The sequence below is a fragment of the Oncorhynchus mykiss genome, chromosome 10, assembly GCF_057628025.1.
Source record: "Oncorhynchus mykiss isolate SJ-2025 chromosome 10, ASM5762802v1, whole genome shotgun sequence".
NCBI classification, from domain to species: domain Eukaryota; kingdom Metazoa; phylum Chordata; class Actinopteri; order Salmoniformes; family Salmonidae; genus Oncorhynchus; species Oncorhynchus mykiss.
In genome coordinates this window covers 6110531-6127889 of record NC_143031.1, presented here as the reverse complement: position 1 = coordinate 6127889, position 17359 = coordinate 6110531, and the positions used below count along the sequence as shown (strand labels likewise).

Genomic DNA, 17359 nt, shown 5'->3' with positions numbered 1-17359 from the left:
CGGCTGGATTAACAAGAAGTTCATCTTTAAACCGATGTATAACACTTATATATTTTATGAATGTTTATTATGAGTATTTCTGTATTTTGAATTTGGCGCTCTGCAATTTGAAAACTATATTCACACCGTAACATAAGGAAACACTAAATGTTAAGTAAGCCTAGTTATGGTGCATTTCCAAACTCTCCATACAAAGAACTGTCGGAGCAACATCCAGGATTCTTACCGGGATCAAGTTCAATGTCTCATTTAACTGATTATTTTTGTATTTTTGCAACCTCCCGGTTACTAGTCCAACGCTCTAACCACTAGCATTGACAAATGCTTAATATATGATAGAACAACAAACACGGCCATGAATGTAGTGTTTTATGTCACATGATTTTGGACAAATTTGTCAAGACACCAACAATGAGAAAGGGTTAAACAGAGTTGGTTAAATTAACTTGTGAATTTTATTGAATGTTCCTTATATCAATTAATTATCAACAGCTGTATCTGTAAATTGTCCACCGCAGGAAATCCTCACTGGTACTCTAGCTTATAGAATGACCCTTAGGCGATGTCAGAGGTGTTGTAGCTGTCAGTTGTCCACCGCAGGAAATCCTCACTGGTACTCTAGCTTATAGAATGACCCTTAGGCAATGTCAGAGGTGTTACTGCTGTTGTAGCTGTCAAATCAGCAAGCGTTTCCCAGCGTTACACTGATCTCATTAGTAGAAATCTCATGAAACCGGTTGACAAGGTTGAACATAGGAATGTGTGTTGTGATACACAGTACACCTCCATTAGGATCATATCAATTCTTACTCCTTATTTTAAGTTATTTTCTTCTTGTTTGAGTGTCTATATAGCATTTAATGATGTTCAATGTGTCATTATTTCTATATAGTCTACACTTGCTAGTTCTGAACTTCTAGCACCGGTAGGATGGGTGTGGCTTTGTGACAATGACCACAAGAACAGCCACTAAGGGATTTGATGCAGTTACATCTCTGACATTGCCTGAACAAAGACAATGATTTTCTATAGAGTTCTGATTTAATCTAGGACCTAATTTTTGTTCAGTTACCTTGGGGTGGACAAATGAACATAAGGCTTTACACGAGGCTAAGAGTTTTAATACAAATCCAATGAACCCCACATCTCAGTTGGATGTAGCCAACAAACGCAAACGTTCCGACTACGTTGGGAAGCTTAATGTTCAAAATGGAGACAAAATTTTGTTTCCAGATAATGTTATCACATCCCCGGCTTATGTTGGAACCTCCTGCCCTCTATCCTCTTTATCCTTTAAGAATAATCTCTCATTTGGGAGTAAATCGTCTCCTTTTGCAATCTTGTCCAGAATCTCAGACTCTTCCTTTATTTTCTTCAACCCAACGATCCGATCCTCGAAGCCTGGCTTGTGTTCGTCCTCCTCTGTGCGAATGAGTATCTCAATGTACTCCATAGTGGAGAGAGAGCTTGGTTTCAGGGCAACATCATTAAGTCTCTTGAGACAGTCAGAAGACTGCGTGATCAAATTCATCAGCGCGTCCTGGATCATGTGAAATTCATCCTCAAGCTTATCCAGCATCTCCTTGGTTTCCATAGATTTGCCCCACGCCTTCATGAAGTTGTCCTTCAGTTCTTGAATAGTCTTTTTCTCAGTCTTTGTTTCGTAAGTCAACAAGACTTGTTCCCTGTCGTGGTCATTAGAAGAGCATTTTTCTGGACATATGGTGCAGTTGCCATCATCATCCATCACGGCACAACTGTTGATGTCATCCTCCATTGGAAGGAAACAGCAGGTGTGACATGTGAAATTGCATATCTGGCAGTTTGTTGCAAAGTCTTGGGATAATTTGCTTCTCTTCACCTGCAGCACATTTACCTCAGCCTCAAAATGTTTGTTCTGTTTCATGTTCTCGTCCTCGTTCTCCAGACGCTGTTTGAAGCTTTTGATCTCACTTAGCTTTGACAGACCTGCTGTGATCTGAGGGGTCAGGCGTGTCATGGTCTTCTCCAGAAGCTCACGTTCTTCCAGCACTTTTTTTGTCAGGGTCAGATCTTTACTCTCAATGCTTTCCAGTGCTTGGAAAAATGTTGACCTCCATTGCTCTGGACACTGGGCCGTATGATCATCATCAGAATCATCCTCTTCAAAGCTGCTCTCCGCCTCCTTTAAGAACAGAAATGAACTGTTGAACTTGAAATGGGTTGGTAGCCCCTTCTTGTCTTTCTTACAGGGCAGATTTATAGCGTTGATGGCCTCTAGCACCGGTATGTGCTTCCCATCAACAAATGTCACAAGCATCAGGATGTTTTCAGCAACATCCTTTCCAAAGATGGACAGGATGGAATCAAAGATGTATCTCTGTGAAGGACTGAGACGAATAAGTGGTGCCTGCACTACAAAGCAGACAGCATCAATGTGATCAATCCCTAAAGGGTTACACAAGAAATCCTTCAACATCTGGATGAGCAATTTATCATGAGCCATTCCTCTGGTGTCTCCGAACCCTGGTGTGTCAATGACAGTCAGAGAATAAGGTCAGAGAATAAGGAATCTGAAAGCCTGGCTGGTTGTAGAGCTCGTATGATGTCACAACCACAGTCTGGCTCTCAGCCTGTGACCTGTTGGTCACCTCATGGATGAGCTTAAAGCGGTAACAATCTTCCCACTTTACCCCGAGGATGTAGTTTACCATGGCATTGACCAGAGTTGTTTTTCCTACACCTGTGGCCCCCAGAAGCAATATCACCTTGTTATTCCCTTGCTCAACTTTCCTCCCAAATGTGTACTGGTCAAAACTGTCACTTACACCCAACTTCTGTTCCAGATTCAGCCAGTGGATTGAGGGTTTGCCCTTTTCCACCTTCTGTGATTTTGTGAGGAATTCCTGACTTTTTGCACCTGTTGATTTGCTTGTCTTCGGTTGGGCATCAGAGACCCTAAGGGTAGTCAGCACAGTCTCAGGACTGGGTAGACTGTTCCCTGCTTTGCCACAGTTAGCAGAGACTCTGATGCTGTATGCAGTGTCAGCCTCTAGTCCTTCCAGTGTACTCTCTCTAGTGGTGGTTTTGATGGTGTGCCACATCTGATTATCTATAGCCTTTACACTCTTTCTGTATTCTACCACATAACCAATGACTTCAACATCATCTCCCGCCTTGGTAGGAATGTCCCAGTTCACTCTGATACTTCCCGATTCTATCCTCTTCTCTGCGGGTGGTCCAGGGGGGCTACATGGGCGGGTCCTGACGTATTCTGTCCAGTCACTGGAGAGGCTCACACCAGGTCTACACACCGCCTTGCAGCTAAAGCAGTACTTTTTGTATGGGTCCAAACGACTGACGGTGACCTGGTTAGTTGTAGCATCAGATTTGACCTCGGTCCACTCAGAGTCAGCCTGCTCAGCCTGGTACAAAACCTGGTACGACTCCACAGAGGTAACACCAAGGTTGGGAGGGTTGACTTGCAAGTGGACACAGTCATGCTCCAGACTCTTGATGGTGGGAACACCTGGCTTTGATGGCAGCTCAAACTGTGGAGTCAAAAGTGTCCCTCTTTCATAGACATGGATGGAGGATGCGGTGAGGAATTTGTTTGGAATTGATGCAATGCAGAATACAAGATTTTCTCTGTCTTTGTCAGACTCTTTAAAGTCTAGGAACAGATTTATGGTTTGTCTGGTTAGGGTCGTTACCTCCCCCGAGCGAAACCACTTTTCTGCCGCAGTCTTCCCGGCTGCGTTGGGGTTGTAAGGTGTCTGTGAAAAATCACTCTTAGATTCTTCCAGCAAGTAGTTCTCCAGGACTACCAGATACTCTTCTTTCTCCTTCAAAAAGGATAATGCAAAACACACTACATAATCATTAGCTTTATCAAGCACTAATCCATCCAATTCACTGCTTGAGTACACAACTTGTACCTCTTTCATTATGTCAAGGTAAGAGCTGACAACATTCATCTCTCTCTCTCTCTGTCGTCCAGGTACGTGATCAAGAGGTCATTCTGGAATGGAGAACGTTCTTTGCTGTTGAGCATTTTGATCATTTCTTCCTCCTCCATTCCTCCTCCTCTTATGTTGGGAAGAACCTTGCAGAGACCTTTCTGGAACACCAGCTTGTACTCTGAGCACAAGTCCCTGAACTTGTTGAGCTTGGCTTTGAGTTCAGGGAACTTGATAGCCATGTCTTCCTTCATCATGTCCTGGCATTGTACATCAGTATTGTCCAGTCCGTCTAAGAGTCGCTGTGCGCGACGCACCTGGCTAACACTGATCTGCCTGACTAGCTGGGCAGCTGCAGAGTCCAGGTTCTTGAGAGGATAGAGCCAGACAGTCATGGGCACAGCATGTTCTCCGTTCTCCCCTAGCAGACGTGGCAGGCCAGCATACACCTTGATGGCATCTTCAAATGTGACAGGGTTGTTTTCTAGTGCAAAATCACCATGGAAGGTGCAGTTGAATTTATTGGCCTCTCTCTTCTCTTCGTCACTCATCTCCAAATTTCCCTGCCCTTCTATTGATATGAGAGGGATCTTTTTTATTGTAGCCTGCAGGTTTCCCTGGATGTCCTGGTGGTTTTCTCCTGAGGAAACCTCTTGGTCAAAAACGAAGAAGGCCTGGGCTCCGTAGTGCAGGGCAGTCACCACATGGGTTGAAGAGCCCTCTTGGAAGACATTACAGTGTTTCACATTTCCTGCCCCCAGGTGGTCCATGGTCAACTGCTCGAAGCGAGTGGTGGTACGGTACTGCAGAGAAACCCTAGACTGACGCTTTGAGGTCTTTTTGTCATGTAGGAATTCAGCAGAACCCTTCACACTGACTAAGCCACCAAGAAAACTAGCCTCAAGAGATGCAGACACATTCAAAGCTTCTGACTTGTCTTCACTTGAGTCTGAAGCAATGATTTTGAAGTCGGTGTTCGGTTGTGGACAGACATTGATGTGTTTCTGAAGCATCTCAGAATCCCAGAGAGTGATACCTGCAGTTGAAAGAGAATGACCAAAGAACGTTTATTGTGAAATTTTGACTCCAATGTGTACATGTGTAAATATTTCTCCATGGTAACATGGTTTCATTCAAATAACTAATTGAAGGTAAATATTGAACTCAAAGTAAATATTCTAGGTGTCAACCCATATTTAGAAAACCTACACCTCCTACCCTCAGAAGTAAACAATGCTCTGTAGCACCATTTGAACCAGTCTGGAAATGGGTTCTATCTGGAGCTTCTTTCAGGTCCAATAGAACCTTTGCTCCAAATAAAAGGTGCTATTTGGAATCAGAAAGAGTTCTATCTAGAATGTTCCCCTACAGGGACAAATGGTGCCACATACAATCATTTAAAAAAAGTGCCATCTTCGCCATTGACAGCATTACTACTATATGATCACTTCAAAAACAACCTGCAAACAATCAGTATTTTGTCCCAAGTGCGTCCTCTAGCTTTTCTTACTCTGTGGTAACCATAGAGATGTACCAGAAAGATAATCTCTCTCTGCAATGACCGCTTCTGTGACAGTATCATAGAGGACTTTAGTGCCCAAAAGCCTGTTTTAGCATGGGCAGCTCCATTCAGGACTTTCACCATTTGAAGTAGTCAACTGGGAGATACTTCCTTTGGGTTAAGGAAGGATTACATAATTCAGTCTGGGTCCTCAAGATGGATCAGACAGAATATAAATCCCTGCCACCTGGTGAGGTTAGCATAGCGCTAACTTATGCCATGTTATCTGATGGGACCAACTACAATTTAGCATTCTGTCACGTGCAAGTAAATCAACTAATTTAATTAGCTGAGATGCATTTTGAGCTGGAGAAACTGTTTCAATTGAAATGGTTGGTTATGTTCACAATTATGGCCCCAATGTCTTCTTCAACTTCCTTATTCCATAGAAACTACTTTAAAATGGTGAAAGCCCTCAATGGTGTTCCCTGTGCTGGAACAGTGTGCCCTCTATCCAACTCAATGGTGGAAACACTGTCAATGAATTTAAGATGATGCATATTGATTACCTCCAAACCAAAGAGGAATAGTTTCCTGTACCTGGAATGAGGACATCTCTACGACAGTCATACAGCATCCCCAGCTGGAAGGGTCAGCCCAGAACGGCTAACTCGATGGTCTCCGAGTCAGACATGACTCAGTGTTCTGAAAACATATCAGAACTGGGGTTACTTCAGTTCCCCGGTATTAGAACCTTTCAACAGATCATTTGTCCCTCAACATAATTTTTTTTTTTTTTTTTCTCATTGCCCAGGCAATGCAGTGTGTGTAAAAATCACTGATACAGTATGTTATGTAAACATTTGAGTCACTCACATCTTTGTCCACCGGTCTTGTTGCTCTTTCTGAATAGGAAGAGGACTCTGGAGCCCATGAACTTTGGTGCACTTATTTCTTTGGAAAAAACCCTTGAACTGCAGAAACAAAACATAAAGACACTGTACATGTTGATGGGTTTCTGGTGGACATAATGCAGTCTTAATTAAAACAATCCACCTTAAGAGTTAACTTAAGTAATGCACCAAACTGAAAAAAATAGATATTTTAGTTAACTTGCACCTTCCCACCTGCCACAGCAGACATGGCCAGTACTCAATTATAGTAGCTACTGTGGGTCTCTAGTCTGGAAAAACAAAATATTTAGCAAATGTCTTACTTTTTTGAAACTCTGCATTGTTGGTTAAGGGCTCATAAGTAAGCATTTCACGGTAAGGTTGTAATTCAGCGCATATGATAAATACAATTTGATATGATTACATTTTTGATCTACAGTGTATTGCCAAAAACCCCTGAACAACTTGAAACAGACCAACTTGCCCAATGAGCTAAACTGATTAAAGAATCCCACAGTATCCAAGCAGTGTAACAGTTAGAATACATACAGCAGCTTTAGGTAATAGGCAGAGGGCTGAGCACACATGCTACCTCCATCACTTTCTGTGTCGTCTGTTGCTGTCTCTCTTGTCTACCCTCCTCTCTAATCCTGTCCTGATTGTAAAAAGTAAATAATTGTTTTAATAGTAATTTCAAGCTTTTTTTAACCTGCAAATCCTTTGTAAACCATGTTTAACTCTTTCACTAATTAGAATCTATAGAGCAGTTTGAAGTGATTGAACCCACCTCTGTTCACTCTCCATCTACTCTGTCACTTTCTCTGTTGCCTCGTCTGTTGCCTCGTCTGTTGCTGTCTCAGGTTCTTGTTTGTTACAGTCTCTTTGTCTTTCCTCTTCTGGTGTCTCTGCATCATATCCTATTGTTGTGTTGCTGTCTCAGGTTCTTGTTTGTTACAGTCTCTTTGTCTTTCCTCTTCTGGTGTCTCTGCATCATATCCTATTGTTGTGTTGCTGTCTCTGTGTTTTGTGCCTCATCTACTCCTCTGTTGCCATCTATCTCGGTGTCTTGTCTGCTGGGTCTCTTTAGTTTTGCAATCCAGAATGGCCAAGGGGGTACTGAGGTAGCTTAACTTGTTTTGGTCCTGTGTCTAGGTCACCTAAATCCTCCTCTTCCCTACCATGTGCCCCTAGCTGCTGCCGTTCAAAGTGCTCCACTGGCCTGCTGTTCTCATCTGTCCTCCTCCTTGGCTCTGAAAGGTAGCAAGGAAGAGAGATTTAAAGGGTGACTGCCCTCCCTGATTTGGCCTCATTTCAGGTTTGGTTCATTAAGAACTGCTAGCAGCCATGACTGAACTCATCCATGAGTTAGTTTCCGAGTGTGGTTCCATGTGTGTGTGTGTGTGGTCCCAGGTGGGAAAAGTTAGCCAAATTAGTTCACCAATTAGCTTCAGCTGGCTGGTGTCCAACCTGACTTTGGATAGCCCATCTCCATGGCTAGTTAGGGATCGTCAATAAATTACACAATATAAAGGAGACAATATTTTCATGTTGCAAACCTTTTAGTTCTCATTAATGCTTTCAATATTTGCAAAAGCTTTTATACAATTTAGAGTTGGTTTGAGGTTAAGTCATTGACATTTGGAGCTATTGTAATTAAGATATTTTACCATGTACTGTATAATTTACCTATGGACCCTAACTAGCCCCATAGGGATATCCAAAGTCAACCCAAATTTACCACAGACATTACGATCTTGGCCGCATGAAGCTGCATTCTGAATTGATGATTACCTGTGTGCTGCCAGCTGTGGATAGCTAGCTACACTGCATGTGCTTTCTTCCTGTCCTACAGTTACAAATAACACCGTTCAGATCATGAAATAGCAGCCTACCTTTTGGCTCTTGGTTGTTGCACCATACACTTTTAATTCTATAATTTGAATTCCATCTTTCGGCGATTCTCGTTGAGCAGTGGAGAACATACTATTAATGTTTTATCCACAACTCTGTCCATCGCTGTTGTAAAGTGACTGCGATTCCAAAATGATAACAGAATAACGTACAATGTTTTTTCAGCTTTACTCACGGGACAATGGCATCCAACACAGTGTAAGCATAGCCTATAGGCCTAGGATTTAATTTTTTTGTATTATTATTATTTAAAAAAAAATATTCATTCAGGTTCGCCAAACCAAGGTCCCGTGCCAAACGTTTTGGTAGGTATACCTGTACAGTTACAGCCCTATCCTAGTATCCTAGTATATTGACACAACCAGGGCAACTCAACTGTAAAGAGAAATGTAAATGTTCACATAACAGCACAACACAACTCCAAACACGATAGATAAGAAGCTACATAGCCCCCTAGGCTTTATGAATATAAAGAGACTTGAGCCAAAGAAAAATGGACTTTTGGAATGGAATGAGTTAACAGACCTCGTCAGTTCTACCATTACATAACATTTGAGGACACCATTTAAAAGCCTATGTATTTAATGTTTTGTTCACTGTACAATATAACCACAAAGCTGGCCATCTTTCCCCCCCTCTTTCTGGCTGCCCTGCCCCTTCTTGCAGGTTCACCTCTCTGCAGTGCAACAACAATAGAAAAAGTAAGTAGCTAAAAGAATAAAGAGTAAAAAATGAAAGCACAACTAAATAATTTCACCAATTTAATAATGGCCGGATCTTTAGAAATAGTTACATAGCCTATATGGAAATAACAAACATGAGCCAAGCATGTTTGCCTGTATAATGATATAGGTTATAAGACCTATGATTCATTTAATCAGTTCTACCATCTCAACAATGCTCATTTTGAAAAGGATTGTTGTAAAGTTGTTGTAAAGTTCAGCTTCCGTCCACAGGGGGGCACTGTGTCCCTGTCAGAAGATATGTGCTTCAGTCAGAACCAGTTAATCATCTCTTCGGTCTCAGCTAGCTACAGAAGCTAGCTACAGAAACGAAACCCATCAAATACACTTGCTGGAAATAACTACTTTTCCTAATATCATGACTTCTATCAACATCCTTAGCTTTCTTTCCCATTCACTAAATATACTGTTAAATAACTCAGACTCACACCCAATACCTTTAGGATACTAAACACTAGCTTATTAGCATTAGCCTACCCTTATGCTGATGGAGACTAGTTAGCTACCACCAACCCTGCAGCTAACTCTGCTGCTGCACTGACTTTCTGGCTGTTCTAGCCTCTCCACCTCATTCACTACTCAACCTGATCGCTTTTTGACTCTCTAATTCTGAATATCCATATTTGCTGTGTTATGTTGAGGTGTTTTACTGAGTGATGGGATTGACACCTAACCAGTGCTGTAGGGGTGGGGTCAAGGGATGGGAGCGGTCCACTGTGTTGTTATATCTCGACCAATCACAGCAGACACTGAGTCACATCAGGAGCTTCTTGCAGTGCCTGCTGCTGCCTAGCAAAGTATATTGGATAGTTTATTTTAGTCATTAAAATGTGCATAGCGCAACTGATGTGTGGTTATGGAAACTCATACCAGACTGGAATGTAAAAAATACAATCAAAAGGGTCGGGGACTAATATCCAGGGCTGAAGCCCCGGAAGCCCACACCTAATGACGCCACTGGCTAACATACTGGGTATGGATACATGTTTATAGAAAACATGCCTTGCATTGAAAGCCGGCCTATAAGGGAGTTTAATGTAAATACTGAATGTAATAAATCCTGAATAAACTGTTTGCATTTTTCTGTGTCAGGTGTGAAGTGTCAGAGAAGACATCGGACAACAAGGCATCAATAGAATCAATTTATTGCAAAGCTACAGAGGATTCTCAGATATTAACAGGCATTGGTTTGAAAAGCATTTGGTGGCAGCAGCCAGGTAAACAAAAACGGCTAACAGGGTTATTAAACCACTGTGTCATTTGTGTGAACTATCCCTTTAAGCACATCATTTGGGGAAAATAAAACAGGCAGCGCAATTGTGGATATTAAAGGTATACAATGATTGTGTGCCTTGTCCAATAATTCATTATGTGGATAATTTAAACAGTTTATGCCTTTGTCTCTTAATATGTGGATAGATTTTATACAGTTTTCTGATCTCCTTTTGCATTTTCCAGCTGAATTCTTGTCTTTTCATTTTTCTCTCGCTGTCTATTGTGTTCTATTACTTTTAGAGTTTCCTTCTCACGCTCCTGTCTTCGTTTTTCTTCCATCTTTTGTTCTGTTTCCATTCTCACTTTCTCAGCAAAGAGCTGCCTGTAATCCTCTTCTGTCTTTTTCTTTTCCTTCTCCATGTTCTGTTTGTCCTCCTCCGCTTTCTGTTTGTCCTCCTCCGCTTTCTGTTTATCAGTTTTGGCTTGATCGCGGTCTCTCTCTGCCTGATCCGCTCGATCTTTTGACCAATCTCCACCCATTCTCTTGTCGATCTTGTAGTTCTCCGACTTTCTTAGAGATGAGATATGAAAATAACCCAAAAACAGACAGTGAATGCTTTTGCTCTCGAAACAGTATTTTTGTACTGTATATTTGGTACTGTTTCCTGAAGAAAGTGTTCCAGCTTCTACTACATTTTGTTTTGATACACGTGGGTTCTTAGACTCAGTAGAAGATATTAAGTATTTGTGATCCACCAGCATGACTTAGCAGGATGGTCAAACAACGCTAACTTTATGTTTCTTTAATACCTTAAGACAATATAACTGCCACCATCCTCTGTGTTTCTTTACAGCCTTCAGTGTTTAGGTACAATTTTATTTTAATTCAAAACAGCATTGAGCAGCAGGTGCTTCTAATCAGGGTTGCCGCTCATCTGCCAATTAGGGATGTGGCTTTTCTGGTCTACCTGTATACAAGTTAGTCACAAAGAAATGCAGAATTATAGGGCACGAAGGGCAACTCACAAATCAACCGACCCAGTTGTCCGATCACCTAAATACATCATATCAATTCATGAGATGGCCCACCACCAAGGACATCAGGCAAAGCCATTCAGAAATATGTGGGGCCAACTCATAAACTGTATGCAAAGTTGGATATGGACAGTGTTCTTGTATAACAGTCTAAAATGTGGCGTATAGTAAGGTGAAATCTAATTATTTGTTTAAACCGTGTGGAGTTAAGTAACGGTCTTCTGTTCAAGGTTTTAATGTGTTGTGGAGCTTCATCAAGCCAGGTATCCTCTCCAGAAGAGAGGGTATCCTCTCCAGAAGAGAGGGTATCCTCTCCAGAAGAAACGCTCAAGGAGAGAGTTTGATTGTTATAAGAATATTTTTTTAAGCTGAATACACAACGCAGAGGATGAGAGGACAATAAGTAATGATCAATAGGAGTTGGTTTTCAGTTCAACAGCTGTTTAGAATCTGTGGAATGTCAGTTCTGGACTCAGAGCTACGTGTGCCACATTTTCATTGGTCTGTACATTGAGTCGGGAGCAGGATACTTGTTATTTGGCCATTGGCCCAGTTGTACTGCAAGGACTTCTGATTGGTCAACTCCAGGCTAGGGTGGGGGGTTATGAATGGCATCCTGTTCCTTTGTTCTGAGGAGAAAAACTGAAGACAGGAAAGATTGAACACCTACATTTCAGCATAGCATCTATGATTTGTCCTTCTCAAATAAATCTATTTTCTCCCCCTGATTTGCTTTGGGGCCTGTGTTATTGAAGAATAACATAAATTGCTAACATTGTCTATCATATTCTTCCTCTGTGTTCTACTGTATTGCTGCTACTATTCTTTAACGTTAGAGTTACCAATGCTTCTTTGCATATTGTTTTTCGTATGTAGTATTATTCCGTACTGCCGTAAGTGTTATTATTACATTGGTTGCAAAAGTACTTTTGCAGAAGAGGTTTAATTGTTGTAAGCAGTCTTTTGCATGCACATGCTACCACAGCATTCTCCAAAGTGGCCTTTATTAAGGTGTTTTATTGCGTTGCCATGGGCGAGCTTCTAGAGTCATCCTGTTGTGAAACTGTACTTGAGGTTAGTGAAGGTAGTCACGCGCAGGAGAGCAGAGATGTTCAAAGGAACGTCTTTAATAGGCCAATGGGTCAGGTACAATACCACAAAATGCCCAAGACATCGGAACAAATAGTCACGGAAGGAGAAAAAACAACGCTCCTTAATTATACAACAGCTCTGTACACACGTGAATGAACTGAGGAAAACCTCAATGAGCAACATGAAAACAATCCCGCACAAACCTAAGCGGGGAACAGAGGTAAATATACACACAGAAATTAAAGAAAATGAAAACCAGGTGTGAATGAAACCAAAGACAAAACAAACGGAAAATGAAAAATGGATCGGCGATGGCTAGTAGACCGGCGACCGCCGAGCACCGCCTGAACAAGGAGAGGAACCACCTTCGGCGGAAGTCGTGACACATCCCAGAGTTCTCCCAGACAGTTCTTGACCCTTTGCTCATTCGCAGAGTAATTTATGACCCTGTGGCACCAGGGCAGATCTCAAAATGTCTCAGCCTGGCAGATTCAAGGCTGGAGAGAGGTGCCATAAATCTGTTTTGAATTCAAATAAAATTGTACCTACACACTGAAGAAGGCTGTAAAACCTAAATATCTGTGTACGCTATCCCTGATGCAGTGAAAATAATTAAAAACATTGAATAATGAGTAAGCTTTATGCGACAATCTACAGAAACAAAACAAATCAAATACACTCGCCGGAAATAAGCACCTTTCCAAACATCCTGTTGGAATCGGCTAAACTTTGATCATTGAGATAGGAAATGAAAGATAGGAAATGAAAGAGTTGTTTGTCTCTGTAGAAGGACAGATCGCTGTGGAATGTGTTGGAATGTGTTGGGGGACGGGAGCAAAGCACCGTGTTGGTACAGAAGAGACAGATGGACATCTGTGGGTTAGATGAAGGAGGGGTTGAGGTCAGGAGGTGAAGACAGGTCACTTGAAGGGAGTAATAAGGTTTTTGCTGTTAAACCATACACTAAGGATTGGAGAGAGGGAGTGTCTTAAGTAGGAGGTATATAACTGTGATTTGAGAAATGTTTTGCTGTCCGATTACAATACCTTTAGGATACTATACACTCACTTATTAGCATTAGCCTACCCAAATGCTGATGGAGACTAGTTAGCTACCAACAACCCTGCAGCTAACTCTGCTGCTGCACTGACTTTCTGGCTGTTCTACCCTCTCCATCTCATTCACTACTCAACCTGATCGCTTTTTGACTCTCTTTCAGAAGAAATTCTGAATATCCATATTTGCTGCTTTATGTTGAGGTGTTTTACTGAGTGATGGGATTGACATCTAACCAGTGCTGTAGGGGTGGGGTCAAGGGACGGGAGCGGTCCACTGGGTTGTGAAATCTCAGCCAATCACAGCAGACACTGAGTCACACCAGGGGCTTCTTGCAGTTCCTGCTACTGCCAAGCACAGTATATTGGATTGTTTATTTTAGTCATTAAAAAAGGTGCATAGCGCAAGTGATGAATCCTGAATAAAAATGTGTGGATTTTTCTGTGTCAGAAGAGATCGGACAAATCTATTTATTGCAATGCTACAGAGGATTGTCAGAAGCCAGTTAATACACCTCAACAAAAACAGAACAAACTGTAACTACTTTGAAGAATCAAATATATTTTGATTTGTTTAACACTTTTGGTTACTACATGATTCCATATGTGTTATTTCATAGTGTTGATGTCGTCACTATTATTCTACACTATAGAAAATAGTAAAAAATAAATAAAAAAAAGCCTGGAATGAGTAGGTGTCCCGCGCCTTGAACATCTTGGAGAACATCGATCCACGATTAGACGTCGAGATACCACCTCGCCAGATGTGAGACAGTTTATAAAACAAAATCTATCTATTAATTGCGTTGCGTCGGGGTCGATGAACTTTTTCGATTCCGACGCAAAGCAATTAATTAGATAGATAGATCTAGAGGTGACTGAAAACAAATTACTCAAAAAGAGAAGCCATGTGGCTATAGAAATGAAATGTTGTATCTCCACACGGTTTAAACGAAGAATTAGACTTCACCTCCTTCCCATAAGCCACATTTAGACTGTTAAACAAGAACACTGTCCATATCAGATGTTTCATATAGTTTATGAGTTGGCCCCACATATTTATGAACGGCTTTGCCTGATGTCCTTTGTGGTGGGCCATCTCATGTGTTATGATGCATCTGTGTGCGCTATGCTATCCCCGATGCAGTGAAAATGATTAAAAACACCGAATAATGAAGAAAGATTTATGCGACAACTTGAGTGCGAACCCATTACACCAGCGAGATTTACGCACCAGCCAAGCCTCTGGGAGAGCCCGATGGTTCTCTTTTGTTCAATAAAGCATCCACATTATTACAGCTATAGAGTCGGGGTTTGGTTCATATATACACATTTAAATTAATGACACAGTAGGAGCAGCAATGTGAAGAATATAACTTATGAATACGTCATGAGCTTTAGTACGATTGTTTATTTTGGGTTCTAATGGGAATAAGACACGTATTTTTACTCCATTGTTTGTAAAGGTTAAAAAAATTGTAAATGTAATAAAGCAATGTATTGATTCAAAAGATGGTTAAAACTATAATGCAGATATCATGGACTGTCAGTCCTGGCATCTAGAGCACTTTAGAATTTGAGAGGGGTTACATTTCCCAAGCCCCATCCCTCAGCTGTGGACCACAATAACTGGAGAACTGACAATGTTATTTCTCAAAGATCAATTAAAGTTAGAATCTACATTTGGTGAAACAGCGCCAGCGCCTCTGATATTGTTTCAGTGATGAAACGGAAGAGAGGAGCGACCAGCAGTGGGAATATTTTATGCAATTGTGTCAGATGGAAGAAAGGTGTTCTTCCTTTGAAGTAACGTCTTCTTTGTTGAAATATCCCAAACGGACGTGCCAGTTTCACCAAATGCGGATTGTAGCTTTAATGATTGGACAGTAAAGGTTTTGCTAAGCAACAATTTCGGTCTATCGTTGAAATAAGGGATAGTAGCCTACCTTAAATCATCGAAGTTTGCCGATGGATGTCAAACAAAAATCACCATTAGATGTTCAAAATAGAAGCCAAATACAGCACATACTTCAGAATGTATGAGATGTTTCTCTACCCAGATGTAGACTGGCGTCTGACAACCTGTTTTATAGACCAAATCACAGAGTTTCTAAACCCAGAGGCGCGGCATCGCAAGATTTCCAGGAATGGTTGTGAAACAGACTAAACAGACTAAACAGACTGCCTGCACATGCGCAGTTCGGCGCAAGATGACCATTAGACCCGATGACTTGCTTCTACGCATGAGTTTTGCTTGCCAACGTCGCCATGACATCGTCAACAAGTGTAATCGGGGATTTGAATTGGAGAATAATTTTTTAGCTTATCTTCATACTGTACTGTCTTTGACCAAATCTCTCTTTCTTGTAATACATGTGACCAACCCACCCTGACACTCTTCTTGGAAATCACATGACTGAATGTATGCATCTGGCTGCAGTCCGAATTCAAAGGATGCATCTCCCCTCAAATTAAGTGGACACATCAAATCTATTTGTCACATACACGTGTTTAGCATATGCTATTGGGGGTGTAGAGAAATGGGTTGTTTTTACACGGTCAAATCAAATCAAATTTTATTTGTCACATACACATGGTTAGCAGATGTTAATGCGAGTGTAGCGAAATGCTTGTGCTTCTAGCTCCGACAATGCAGTAATAACCAACAAGTAATCTAGCTAACAATTCCAAAACTACTACCTTATAGACACAAGTGTAAGGGGATAAAGAATATGTACATAAAGATATATGAATGAGTGATGGTACAAAGCGGCATAGGCAATATACAGTAGATGGTATTGAGTGCAGTATATACACATATGAGATGAGTATGTAAACAAAGTGGCATAGTTAAAGTGGCTAGTGATACATGTATTACATAAAGATGCAGTAGATGATATAGAGTACAGTATATACATATACATATGAGATGAATAATGTAGGGTATGCAAACATTATATTAGGTAGCATTGTTTAAAGTGGCTAGTGATATATTTTACATCATTTCCCATCAATTCCCATTATTAAAGTGGCTGGAGTTGAGTCAGTGTGTTGGCAGCAGCCACTCAATGTAAGTGGTGGCTGTTTAACAGTCTGATGGCCTTGAGATAGAAGCTGTTTTTCAGTCTCTCGGTCCCAGCTTTGATGCACCTGTACTGACCTCGCCTTCTGGATGATAGCGGGGTGAACAGGCAGTGGCTCGGGTGGTTGTTGTCCTTAATGATCTTTATGGCCTTCCTGTGACATCGGGTGGTGTAGGTGTCCTGGAGGGCAGGTAGTTTGCCCCCGGTGATGCGTTGTGCAGACCTCACTACCCTCTGGAGCTCCTTACGGTTGTGGGCGGAGCAGTTGCCGTACCAGGCGGTGATACAGCCCGACAGGATGCTCTCGATTGTGCATCTGTAGAAGTTTGTGAGTGATTTTGGTGACAAGCTGAATTTCTTCAGCCTCCTGAGGTTGAAGAGGCGCTGCTGCGCCTGACAAATTCTGACAAATTCAGTTTGTCAGTGATGTGAACGCAGAGGAACTTAAAACTTACTACCCTCTCCACTACTGTTCCATCGATGTGGATAGGGGGGTGTTCCCTCTGCTGTTTCCTGAAGTCCATAATCATCACCTTAGTTTTGTTGACGTTGAGTGTGAGGTTATTTTCCTGACACCACACTCCGAGGGCCCTCACCTCCTCCCTGTAGGCCGTCTCGTCGTTGTTGGTAATCAAGCCTACCACTGTTGTGTCGTCCGCAAACTTGATGATTGAGTTGGAGGCGTGCGTGGCCACGCAGTTGTGGGTGAACAGGGAGTACAGGAGAGGGCTCAGAACGCACCCAGTGTTGAGGATCAGCGGGGTGGAAATGTTGTTGCCTACCCTCACCACCTGGGGGCGGCCCGTCAGGAAGTCCAGTACCCAGTTGCACAGGGCGGGGTCGAGACCCAGGGTCTCGAGCTTGATGACAAGCTTGGAGGGCACTATGGTGTT

General features: G+C 41.9%; 1 long non-coding RNA gene and 1 pseudogene across 2 annotated transcripts; both read right to left on the bottom strand.

Moving 5' to 3' along the window:
- Positions 1 to 1099: 1099 nt before the first annotated feature.
- LOC110533272 (uncharacterized) lies at positions 1100 to 6133 on the bottom strand (annotated as a pseudogene). Its single transcript, XR_016484085.1, has 2 exons — positions 6040 to 6133; positions 1100 to 4974 (listed from the first exon to the last, which is right to left on the bottom strand). The product of XR_016484085.1 is annotated as an uncharacterized LOC110533272 (transcript).
- Positions 6134 to 10114: 3981 nt separating this feature from the next.
- Positions 10115 to 15576, bottom strand: LOC110533277 (uncharacterized). Its single transcript, XR_002474935.3, has 2 exons — positions 15330 to 15576; positions 10115 to 10772 (listed from the first exon to the last, which is right to left on the bottom strand). It is a non-coding gene; the product is annotated as an uncharacterized LOC110533277 (long non-coding RNA).
- Positions 15577 to 17359: the final 1783 nt, after the last annotated feature.